This window comes from Argopecten irradians, chromosome 2 (genome assembly GCF_041381155.1).
Source record: "Argopecten irradians isolate NY chromosome 2, Ai_NY, whole genome shotgun sequence".
NCBI classification, from domain to species: domain Eukaryota; kingdom Metazoa; phylum Mollusca; class Bivalvia; order Pectinida; family Pectinidae; genus Argopecten; species Argopecten irradians.
This window is the reverse complement of record NC_091135.1, coordinates 43,870,179-43,882,918: the sequence shown is the minus strand read 5'-3', so window position 1 is coordinate 43,882,918 and position 12,740 is coordinate 43,870,179. Positions and strand designations below refer to the sequence as shown.

General features: G+C 34.6%; 1 pseudogene; it reads left to right on the top strand.

The window, feature by feature from the left end:
- The first annotated feature begins 2,208 nt into the window (after window positions 1-2,208).
- LOC138316652 (G-protein coupled receptor GRL101-like) lies at window positions 2,209-6,058 on the top strand (annotated as a pseudogene).
- Window positions 6,059-12,740: the final 6,682 nt, after the last annotated feature.

The window sequence follows — 12,740 nt, the reverse complement described above, 5'->3', positions numbered from 1 at the left end:
TTCCTGCTGTTGGTGTTTACGATGGGTGTTACATTGAGTATACATTCAACACAAAGTTGGAACAGTTCTTATATATCGGAGCCCAATCAAAAAGAATACCACGGGATCTCAGGCCTAAACGAAGGCAAATGTTTTGTAGATAATGTTTCTGATATAAAACTTGAAACCAGTGATACACCAGTGAAACGATAGGTTCTTGAGGAATGTCTAAAAGGTAAGATAATATTGACAACAAATTTACCTGAGTGACAATTGTTATGTATGACACTAAATACATGTAGTTATGAGATAAGGGAGATAACTCCTATAGCTTTATTATCAATACATCCTATAAAGGTCATATCATTAATCTAGGTTATAGAACTTTCTAGAATAATATCATGTATAAACATACTTGTTTGTAAACATGTTGATTATAAGTAGAGATCTAGAATGATCTATTTCCAGAAAGTTCTGTGTGTTTATGTTTACTGTTTTTAGTTAGATATTTCTAGAAGTAGAAGGTTCTCCAATATTCTTGAATTAAGGTTTAGCTATATATACTCCAGCTGTCCAAGGCTAATCAGAACTGTAATGAGACCTGTAATAAGACATATCAAGACTTGTACAGTGCCATATTAGATTCTATTGGGAGAGCTATTGTGACTTTATCTGTGGATTATTACAACACTTGGTGTGGATTTATTCATATTGCCTGGAACTTTACAAATCATCTGTGGACATTCATTTTCCTCGTGGATATGTGATTATTGTTAATTTGAAACCTGGAAGGATCAAGGGTTATACCAGGACATTCGCATACAGATAAGTAACACTTTAAATCATTGTATTACTCTTGTACCACCACCAATTACTTAAGATATTGTAAACCAGCTCTGTATAATATTTTATATATAATTAAATTGTGTTTTGAATTTAGCTGCTGGTTTCTCATTTCTGTTATTCGTTCATGTAACACAATTACAATTCAATATGTTAAAAGCATTTTTAAATTGGTTCGAATTGATCTCAAGCTTTAATTGATGAACAAATCTGTCAGTTATTTTCCAGTTCCTGTTGACTTGTCTACATCGGTTGGAGTCGAACTAGCGAATCATTGGTTTTTAGTTCGAGATACATACTACTACATTGTATTTAAAACATTGACAATTTTTTTCTTTCACAAACCCGACCACCTACAGATCTTGTCATGTTGACATTATCCAGACCATGATGTTACCATCTCTAATCCTTTTGTGGTAACCCCGACCCATGCTGTCTCCTGTCCGATTCCTTTTGTCGTTACCTCGACTATACCTTCTCTCTCTCACATTCAGTTTGTCACTACCCCGGCCATCGGGTTATTTGCCCGAATATCGTGTGCCTCCTGTCTCCATTCTTTTTGCTATTACCATGGCCATCGCGTAAGTAGCCCGAACATCGTATCTCCTCTTCCGATTCTTTTTTACATTACCACGACCATCGGGTTATTAGGCAGAGCATCGTATCTCCCGCCCCGATTTTTCTGTTGTTACTCTGATCATCGGGTTGTCTTCTACAGATAGCCCGAACATCTCTTATCCTAATACATACAGATTGTAATGCCTGTTTGGTTTATTGTTACACGTATACTATGTATAATTTAGACGTTGACAAGCAACGATTACAATTTTATTATAGGTAAATGGTCCGAATATCGTGTCTCCTATCCTGATTTTTTCTGCCATTACTCTGATCATCGGGTTGTTAGCCCGAACATTGTGTGTCTTCTACAGATAGCCCAAACATCTCTTATCCTAATACATACAAATTGTAATGCCTGTTTGGTTTGTTATTACACAATTAATCATAATTGTATTTTCGGGAGTTTTGAAGACTTGTTACATCATTAGCATTATATCATTTGGCACTTTAATTTGTCAGTGGAAATGTTGCTTTTACTTTTTGTTTTGTGTTTATCTGGAAAAAAAAGTGAATTGATACATTGATGTTTTAAATACAATATTTATCTATTGATTGATTAACTCTTCTTAATTATATATGAATACTACTTAAAGGTTTACCTCTATCTGAATATTTAAAAATACTTCTTCTGCTGTGGTATGATCTAGTCTTGATAATATTATATAAATACTGTCTACGTTAGCGGATGACAGTGACTAGTGCCAGCCCGAGGATATTCGGCTCAGATGACAGTGACTAGTGCCAGCCCGAGGATATTCGGCTCAGATGACAGTGACTAGTGCCAGCCCGAGGATATTCGGCTCAGATTACAGTGAGATTCTGATTTAATACAGCGTTTGTTAAAATGTCTGACGGATCGACAGCTGGCAAACACCCGTTCGGATATCGCATGTGACTTCGAATCAACATTCAACATATAACAAATTACAAATACCTGTATAACATTAGTTTTTTTTATTATTTTATTATTAATATCATTGTATGACATTTCACATTATATTGACTTACAATTGCAAAAGATGTCATCAAACAAAATCAATAATTATAATAATACCATTATCGACTGGACACATGCATGTAGTGTTCGTACCATATTGGTCTGGTTACTTGATTGCAGGATTTCAACCAGAAACCAAAGACAATCGATGTCCATTACCACGGAAAAGTCGTCTTGTAGAATACCAATGTTGTGTTTACTGTCGAGATCTGGAAACACAACCCAAATATGGTAAAATAAATTATTTATCTTTAATTTATATCATTTTTCTTGTCCAGGAGAGCAGCTCAAGTCTTGACCATATCAAAGATGTCAACACTTTTTATTCGTTTATCATTATTTGTTTTCTGTTGTTTTTATTATTATATACATCAAACGTTCCTGATGAGTTTATAATTTAGAGTATAGACCCTGGAATATTATCATGAAAAACACCATTCTAATACTTATAAATAGATATTTAGTAATACTTTACCTACACTGAATGGGATATTTCATTATTGATTCATCAGCTAGATTTTAATGTTGACGGCAATATGTAATATTTTTAGCATTTAAATTTATTTTCCAGAACCTCATCAGTGTATGGAGGTCCATGCCTGTTCACCATTGCCTCGCCGTGTTCCGCTAAACCTGAGCAGAAGAAACATATCCGGTCTCCCACAAAACGTGTTTATCAGTATACCGGAAGTCACCGATCTACACCTGTCTCATAACAACATACAAGTCTTCCCTAACAACGTGTTTTACAGGCTCTCTAAACTTCAAAACCTTTCTTTGTCTGATAATAAGGGCATCAACATCTCATCTGACGTATTCAATAATCTGACAAACCTTAAGTCTCTCAAGCTGTCTTCATGCAATCTAGAGGTTCTCCAAGAGAACGTCTTCAGTACGCTTTCAAGACTTAGAAAACTTTACTTAGATAATAACAAAATAACGGTTCTTCCTGCAAATTTGTTTTATTGACCCATCTTTATTTATATGAAAACAGGATATCGTTTCTCCAGCCAGAACTCTTTAATAGATTATTTTATCTCACCCTTCTTAAATTGTATAGAAATGCAATTATGGTACTACCTAACAATATATTTAATGATCAAGTTGAACTAACGATTCTCGACTTAGGAAGAAATAGACTATCGGTTCTCCCATCCATTATTTTCAATGGACTTTCAAAGCTTAAGGAACTTTACTTAGATCGTAACAATATCACTATGCTTCCTCATACTGTGTTCAGCGGTCTTTATCAATTAACACATCTGGATCTCGCCAGTAATGGGATTTCTGTTCTTCTATCTGATCATTTCGCTGGTTTATCGAATCTAATCTATCTTTCCCTGCATCAGAATGATATTTCAGTGCTTCCTCACATGGTCTTCAATGACTTGTGTGAACTGACCTCTCTACTGTTAGGCTCTAATAAGATATCTGTTGTTCCTTCTGGCGTGTTTAATAGACTCAGTAAACATAATACATTGCATCTATGGTACAATAAATAAATGCTCTTCATTATAATCTGTTCCATGGATTATCTGAACTTACCCTCATCCATTTAGGGATAAATACCATTAAGACTATCCCAGCTAATCTTTTCGATGGACTATCAAATCTAACGGCTTTATACCTGAACAACAATAACATAAAAGTTGTACCAAATAATCTGTTCCGTGGACTCCACCAGTTGGTGTACCTCGATTTATCCAGCAATGCCATAGAAATGATTCCGCTTGACCTATTCATTGGACTATCTGCATTAATTACCCTACATATACATCACAATAAAATATCATTTCTGCCTTACAAAGTGTTCTATAAAATGGTTGCTGATGACGAGCAATATCTGCCTGAGAATGCAACAGTTTCATCTCTTCTTACCATTGAAGTGCTAGACTTGTCCTACAATAAACTGACACATTTACCACGCTTGCCAGGGAATCTTTTCCAGTTGAATATCGTGGGTAATACATTAGAAGTTACAGAACATATGTTTGAGGGCCAATATAACTTAAGGAAGTTATACACTGATGTCCCTTTCATGTGTTGTGTTAGGCCGCAGTCAGTTGAAGAAGCAAACTGCATAGAAACACATCTACCCCTGTGGCAATGTAAAATATGGGCTGATCTGTGTAAATCAAAACACGATGTTATTTCCTCGTGTTTTTCCTTGGTGAGTTCCACAGTATTGAAGGTTTGTCTTTGGATGATTGGATTATGTGCTTTAGGTGGAAACCTTGCCGTCATAATGTATCGACTGTTCATTGACAAAGGTATCATAGAAAAAAATTACTCTCTATTCACTATGAACTTGGCTGTATCGGATATGCTCATGGGTATATATCTATTGATAATAGGAGTCATTGATATTCATTACAACGGGAAATATGCATGGAATGACCACAAATGGAGAAACAGTAGTCTATGTACCACAGACTACTATATTATCTAGTGTATCCAGCGAGATGTTGACCTTCCTTATTCTCATGGTGACGATAGACAGACTTATTGCCATCATGTTCCCGCTGTCTCGTCTTTCGCAAGGGAACACCACGTGGAAACAGTTTGTATTGGTGTCAGTGCTCTTGTTTGTATGGTCTCTGGCACACTGGCTACTATCCCTGTTATCGCTGTACCGTCGTACTTCAAGGATGAATTCTACTCTCAATCAAGTGTTTGTCTCGCTTTGCCCTTGAGAGGAAATAAACAGTCAGGGACTGAGTATTCCTTTGCTGTTTTTGTCTGTCTAAACAGCTTTATATTTGTATCAATTTTTGTAGGTCAATTGTGTATTTGCAAAAGTTTGAGGAGGAGTGGTCTTCGCATCGCCTCTTCACAGAAACGGAAAAGGGAGATGACTGTAGCGTGGACTCTGTTCTTTGTGGTGGCGACCGATTTCTGTTGCTGGTTTCCCATAGGTGTTATGGGTAAGTATTTTGTTTGTTCAAATCGTCTTCAGCTTTTAATTAAATTCAATTCAACATATAAAGTATCGTTTATTGCTTAATACCAAAATCACAAACTGTAAAACAAAAACTGAAAAAATGAAGGCATTCAGAAATCGGATGCAATTATTGTTGTTTTGAAAATGACTTGACCGAGACGTATTCGGATGTCTTGAATGGAATTGTAGATATATCTATGTATAATGCATTATTTTTTAGGTGTTGTATCACGTTTCTGAGTTGACATCCCAGACTCGGTTTATGCCTGGGTGATGGTGTCTGTACTGCCGATCAATGCTGCCATCAATCCGTTTCTGTACACTGCTACATCTCTCTGGAGGAACAGAAAGAAGGTGAGAATTAACGTACGATATAGAGCCCAGAACATATCCATCCCGTCTGTTTCATTAATATCTCTATGTGTATAATGTCAATTCATTGTTCACGACGTTTTCTTTGATAGATTTGCATACGCAAACGATCTTAATCTCTCTCAAAACACCCGTGATTGACAGTGCTCTCCTGCTTATTGGTTAATTGTATGAAAAATATGGTGCTGTTTTCATTTTATTATTTTGTTTTCTTAATCTTACAGAAACCACTGCCAGTAATGTCGCTAACACCGCGACAAAATCTGCCTATTGGAGACATACAGCGTTCACCTATTCATAAGTAACATCATTTATCAGAAAGCGCCTTTCTATAGATAAATGACATCGATCAGTGATCGGAGAATGTCCATCTAATGATAATAAATTTTATTGAGAATGCAATGTCCTTCTGTGGACAACTGACCTTTTCAGACGATTTTTGTGCGTATTGGTAGAAGGAATTCAACTATTGGAGAAGTAGTAAAGAAGGAACAGTAACACGTTAATGTATACGGTACAATGCGTGAGTCGGATGCTGATTATGTTTGGCTGGGTTAATATATCGTTCACTTTACGTTACCTATTACTACTGTAATCAGTTTGCCTATGTAAGGGTGACATAGATGATGAACCGCGTGTCGGTCTACATATTTTGGAACTAAAATTCCGTTTGTTACGTTCATCATTTGTAGTATCTGGGTATTTATTTAGATGTTGATGTGGAGGAAATTAGGGTCGAGAAAGGAAAGTGAAAGGGTAGTTGTGATGAGACATCAGACTTACATAAGCACATTTCATGAAAACAAACCATATCTAGTATCTCAGTAAAATGGTAATTTTATGATACTTGGTAATATGATAAAGATCTGCACCAAATTGTGGGGGTTCGAAGGAGACATTTCCGGTGATGACATGTTCCGGAGAAGAAATGGACAATAAACCACTGCTTACTCTGAGAAACCATCAATATTGCATACATCTTTAGCTTCCTGTAACAATCTTTGCTATTAAGTACGTCTTGCAAATCTCGTTATGATGATAATTTTGATAGAACAAATAAAATTTCATCCCCTTGTGTAAGATAATCCTGGACTCTATCCGTACATGTCTTTTTGTTGGCTGCCATATAATATCTAACAATGTAGTATAAAGCGAAAATGAAATGATGTTTTTATTAAAAAGGAGATGTTTAGCATGATTAGCATCTAAAGTAAATCGCCGGGTTGTTTACCTTTGTCTCGCTGACACCGATATTCTGTATATCAACTTATTTTCGAGGCGAAAAATTTCCATTTATTTTTTCCCTCGTTTTTTTTTTTCGTGATTGTTTTTTGGACTTCTATCATTATACAGTACCCGAAACATTTCGGAACAAAGAAAAGCGATTCTCAAATAAATATATATATTATTGGCTAGTAGCTGCATGTGGAAAATATAGTAGATCTACTATCCATGTTCGATAAACAGCCAGCCAAATCCTTTCCGGAATAAATGGAATTAACAAATGAGAACGATTATTATCTTCATTAATTACTATAAATCTGGAAAGACGATAATGACAAGTGTGGTCTATTATCACACACAAGTACACGTGTGGTCAATTATCACACACAGGTACACGTGTGGTATACTATGACGCACAATACACGTGTTGTATACTATCACACACAAGTACACGTGTGGTATACTATCACACACAAGTACACGTGTGGTCAATTATCACACACAAGTACACGTGTGGTATACTATGACGCACAATACACGTGTGGTATACTATCACACACAAGTACACGTGTGGTCAATTATCACACACAGGTACACGTGTGGTATACTATGACGCACAATACACGTGTGGTATACTATCACACATAAGTACACGTGTGGTTTACTATCACGCACAAGTACACGTGTGGTATACTATCACGCACAATACACGTGTGGTATACTATCACGCACAATACACGTGTGGTATACTATCACGCACAAGTACACGTGTGGTCAACTATCACACACAAGTACACATGTGATCAACTATCACACACAGGTACTCGCATGGTCAACTATCACACACAAATACGTACAAATGTGCTCTAATATCACACAAGTACAATACCTGTATACCTGAGATTACTAGCACGATCAACTGAAGACTACGCAGAAGAGTGATACATTTTACCGGTATCAGTAATAAGTAATCAGGGAATCGATTAAGTAATGGGTCCTTAATGAGTAATTAAAAAGGTCAAGTAGATAATTGTGGTGCGTAATAATGCATTTTGAACTATTTCTGATGTTAATTAGTAGCTAGAAATAGAAGAAATAGAATAAGTAATCAGGGAATCGAATACGTAATCAGGGAATCGTATAAGTGATGGAATAAGGAACTAGGAACTAGAAATCAACTTCACAGAGGTAAGATTAAGAGAGTATAACATGACATTAACATCTCACAGCCAATATCAACACAACAAATCGGGGGCTCATTTCTTTTTTCTTCTTTTTTGACGTTTATAAACACTTTTTGTAGTAAACAATTAAGTAAAATAAAACCATAAGTTTCATTATAGGTTTTTATGAAATTGCAGCATATGCTTTTACAGAAAGTCGTGAAAATGCAAAAGTTACAAACATCTACAAAATTCTATACAAACGTAAGAAAGACTGATAGTATATCACAAAAGTAATTAATTGCACTAATTGTGATGCGATTGATATCCACTTCTGTAGATATTAGATATTATCCTAAAAGGGTAAAATTCGGTTGTAAACAGATGATAACTATTAACATCGCACTAGGGTTGAGACAACCTACACGAGATCTTTTCCTGACGTAACAAAAACAATACAGATTGCAAAAAGGGTGAGAAAAAACTAATTATGGATCCCTTTTGGAATGAGGCAGGAGCATCTCCAGTTGGTAAGGTGGAAATTCAAACTATGGTCAAGTCCAGTTAAAGTTCAACTCCATATACATGTAACAGAATTACACCCCATACATTTGCCATGCGACCATGAACCTGTCCCGCAGCCAAAAAGCGAACCTCCTCAATGGCATAAATTGAATAGTAAAATTTCTTCAAGAGCGACAGAATATGGATCATTGACAGAAAAGAAAGAGTGTTAAAAGTGTTTAAGAAATGAGTAAAAACCAAGAGAGCATATTAAAAAAGATTGGAGAATACCGAGAGATGCTGGCGGATGCTAGGGGTGACGAAGGACGCCAGTGGATCGACGAAAAAAGTAAAATTCATTAACTGTTGTAACATAATTAAAGTTTACAAATAAGAAAAACTCGTTATTGTCTTATCTAAAAGAAAATAATACAATGACACAAGTAAGTAAGAAAGCAAAGAAAACATAACAAAGTACATGTACTTCAGTTCAACCTCAGTATACCTTTCTTTCGTCCAGGGTTATTTTGGCTGTACTGATATGTACCGATATTTGTTGCTGTACTGATATGTACCGATATTTGTTGTTCTAAAAATAGTTCTGTGAAAGATAAAGCGAGTTAACTTAAACCGTTTTTGACCTTACGGGATTTCCAGTTTGACTGACTCCTATCATCAAATTTTACTCGTAGAAATATTAATACTGGATGAATGTGTGCATGTCGTACAAAATTTCACATGCAATTAGCTAAAACTTCTCGAGAAAAAACGGTAAGGAATTGCACTATATCATTTCATACATCTTTGATGTTTTATATAATTTCTCTCTTTTCTTTTATTTTTTGGATCATGATTTTATAAATTCAATATTTACTATGACTAGAACCAGGAAGTTGATCATTTGAGCCTCATAGAGAAGGCGAGAACAATCTCTTTCTCCCTACTTGGTCCTAAACAAATGTGATCGTACAAATAGTTAAGTATGTTTCTCAGGGTGAATTCTGTTTGACATTTGCTTGTCCCTTGTAAAATACCATATATAGTGACGAGAAAATTCCACTCTATTCCAATGTTAGCCTTTACATTACCTTAATGAATGGGTTTACCTTATTTACTTTAATCATTTTTTGTTATCTATTCTAATGTGTGTGGGTTTAAAAATTACACAGCATTTTACGGGTCAAGCATGATATATACACACTGTTGATCAACTTCTTCTACTTAATTTCACAAAAGTGATTTAAACGGGAGTAATACATCAGGATATTAAAGTTTCTTTAGTATAAGGTACGTTATAACACAGATATATATTTATGACACTTGGGCGGTGTATAATGGGACGCTTCCGGGTCTAGGTCAGTTACTATACACTCATTGTTGACATATTATCGTTGTTATCGAGCTGATTTTCTTTTCTTATCAATGATATACATGAATCAGACAATTGACTCGTAACTTATCCTCCTATATCAATAATCACAATCAGTGCACTTAGATACCTACTTGATGATCCATTGATTTCAACTTTTCTTAAGCATATATTACATGTAACAACTCCAATCAAGTTTTGAATATTGAAAGATCACCTCCTGCATTTTTACGGTCAATTATTGGTCATACATAACAGTCTCCGTAAGCATAATTATTTCTATTTTATATTCACGAAATTTGTATTGATACCAAATTTATCAAGTAATTTCAATGATAATTTATTGAATGATATTTATTACATCTCATGTTTGTACCAGTGTCTGTGATTAGTTGAAATACATAACATGACAGAGAAAGAAAACATCGTATTTTCCCTCGGAGGAAACAGATACCGTATTGCCCTGGGCGCGGTCCCCCATATTGACCACCTATTTTTCACATGGAGTCACCCACCCTTCCGGTTGTCCATTATTGTACAACAATGACAGACGAAGCTGAAAACGACAATTTTAACTCCAGAGTAGCGAATCGTAAATTTTCGAATAATAAACAATTTAGAATAAAATGTCGGAGGCGAGAGTGTGATAAAAAGGTTTATTTACCCTCAGACGTAATATTGCCTTCGGGCAAGCCTTGGGGAAATACTACACCCTCGGGTAAATTAACCCTCATGTCACTGAACCGATAAATGCTTAATATCTTTTTCAAAATTATTTTAAAGCCTTAACGATTACAACATAATTAACCAATAGATATTAAATAAACTATGAACAGAACATCGTTATACACATTTCGTCTTAAGAATATACATGTACATTGTAGTGCTGCAGTCGGTGATTAAGTTTTATTTCGTATACATGAAATTCGTTTTAACAAAGTTAATTTCTATCAAGTTTGTAGAAGTATCGAAAAAGAAATGCTTTTCAATGTCGTTGTAAACATATAATACAATATTTAAATATATTTTATTGTATATTCTTTCAATCAGGACTTGAAATTGGACATTCCTTAAATTAGGCCACTTTATTAGGACTGGTTATGATCGAGGATAAGGTTAATAAATGGGAATGTTTACAATCACGTACAGACGCCAACAGTTCACTTTGGGCTTACATCAAGACAAATTGTGGATAAAAACAGCTATTTCGGGCGATATAACACCATATGGGCCTCAACAAAGGTCCTTAATTTATATTTATGTAATGGAAACTCGATACCCGATATTGTAGATTGGGCATTGACATTAACCTATGTGAACTTATGTTGATAATTTGTAATTAGTCGTGTTAGAGAATCACCACGTATAATTGCAGCTCCACAAAAAATAACAATAGTATACATATTGTGTATATATCAATCATCATTCAGTCGAAGATTTCTTACATCAGTTTAGTTGAACAATAATATCGTGAGAATAATTACTCCATATAAGTACATATCACTCCTTATCGTATATTAGCAAAGGTAAAATAATAGATTGGAGTTTTGATATGAATATTTCATCGAATTGTCAGTTACTCACGTAATCAGCCTACACTACACTGCTTTCTGATGAACGGAGCTCAGTTAATATTAGACAATGGGTTATTGAGGGTGGATTCAGTGAAGATTTTTTTTAAAGTTACAAATGTCCATATGTAATAAAATAAACCTTATACAAAACTCCTGTTCTGCATCCCTTATGCAAACTATTTATTTCAATCTATACTATATAAATTCATTATCGTTTAGTCATACAATTAAGGAAGTATTTGCGTATCTTAAACTGATCCGGATTCCACTAAAGCAAACAAATACAACAAAGAGCAAATATATTGGAATATGTTAAAAGAACTAGCTCTTGCTCATTATAGGATTTTATATGGAACGACATAGCTGTCTTGTATGGTTCAAATATACCATATGAGTTTGTGTTTTCATTGTATGATATGGTTTTATCATATATGAAATGATCTTTCACCATTGTTTTATTTTCATTTGTCATGGAATTATTTTCTTTTAACATTACATCAATCGATTTCACCATTATTTGATTTGGTGACAAACATTTTTAATTTACATCTATCATTTTTTATTTGCTGTTATCATTATATTATTTTCATTTATCTTTATATAATATCATTTTCTGTATTTATCTTAATCTTCATCCATATAACATGATAATAAAAGGTTAAGTTTTTTGGAATGTTTATTTTTTGGCAGTATACAGCAGTACTGAATTATCAATTAGATGTAAAGGTATGTCCATATCAATGTACTTTCTAATTAGCTGATTTTATTCCAGGAACCATTGTCCAGTTTACGAAATCAGGTTTTTTATTATATGATCGAAAGCATTCCCTACCTGGATTATTTCAATTATTATACTAATTTAAACAACGAGAAAGAGATCCGTCTCGCAAATCTTTACGATGTCATTAGAGTTCATTGTTAGTGCAAAACCTGGATAATTTGGTTCTTTGACTACAACTCCATAGACTGGTAGATGTTAGATGGGTAGGCGGGTTTATATATACATGTATTTTACTGGTATACTATTTGTATATAAACGGTTTTTACCTAGCTTTTGGGTGTTCATCTTACGCTTGTTAAGTCCACAGGTGTATGTATACCTGATCAAACTATTTATCACGCCCCATGCGAAAATTTTCAACAAAGTCGTCAG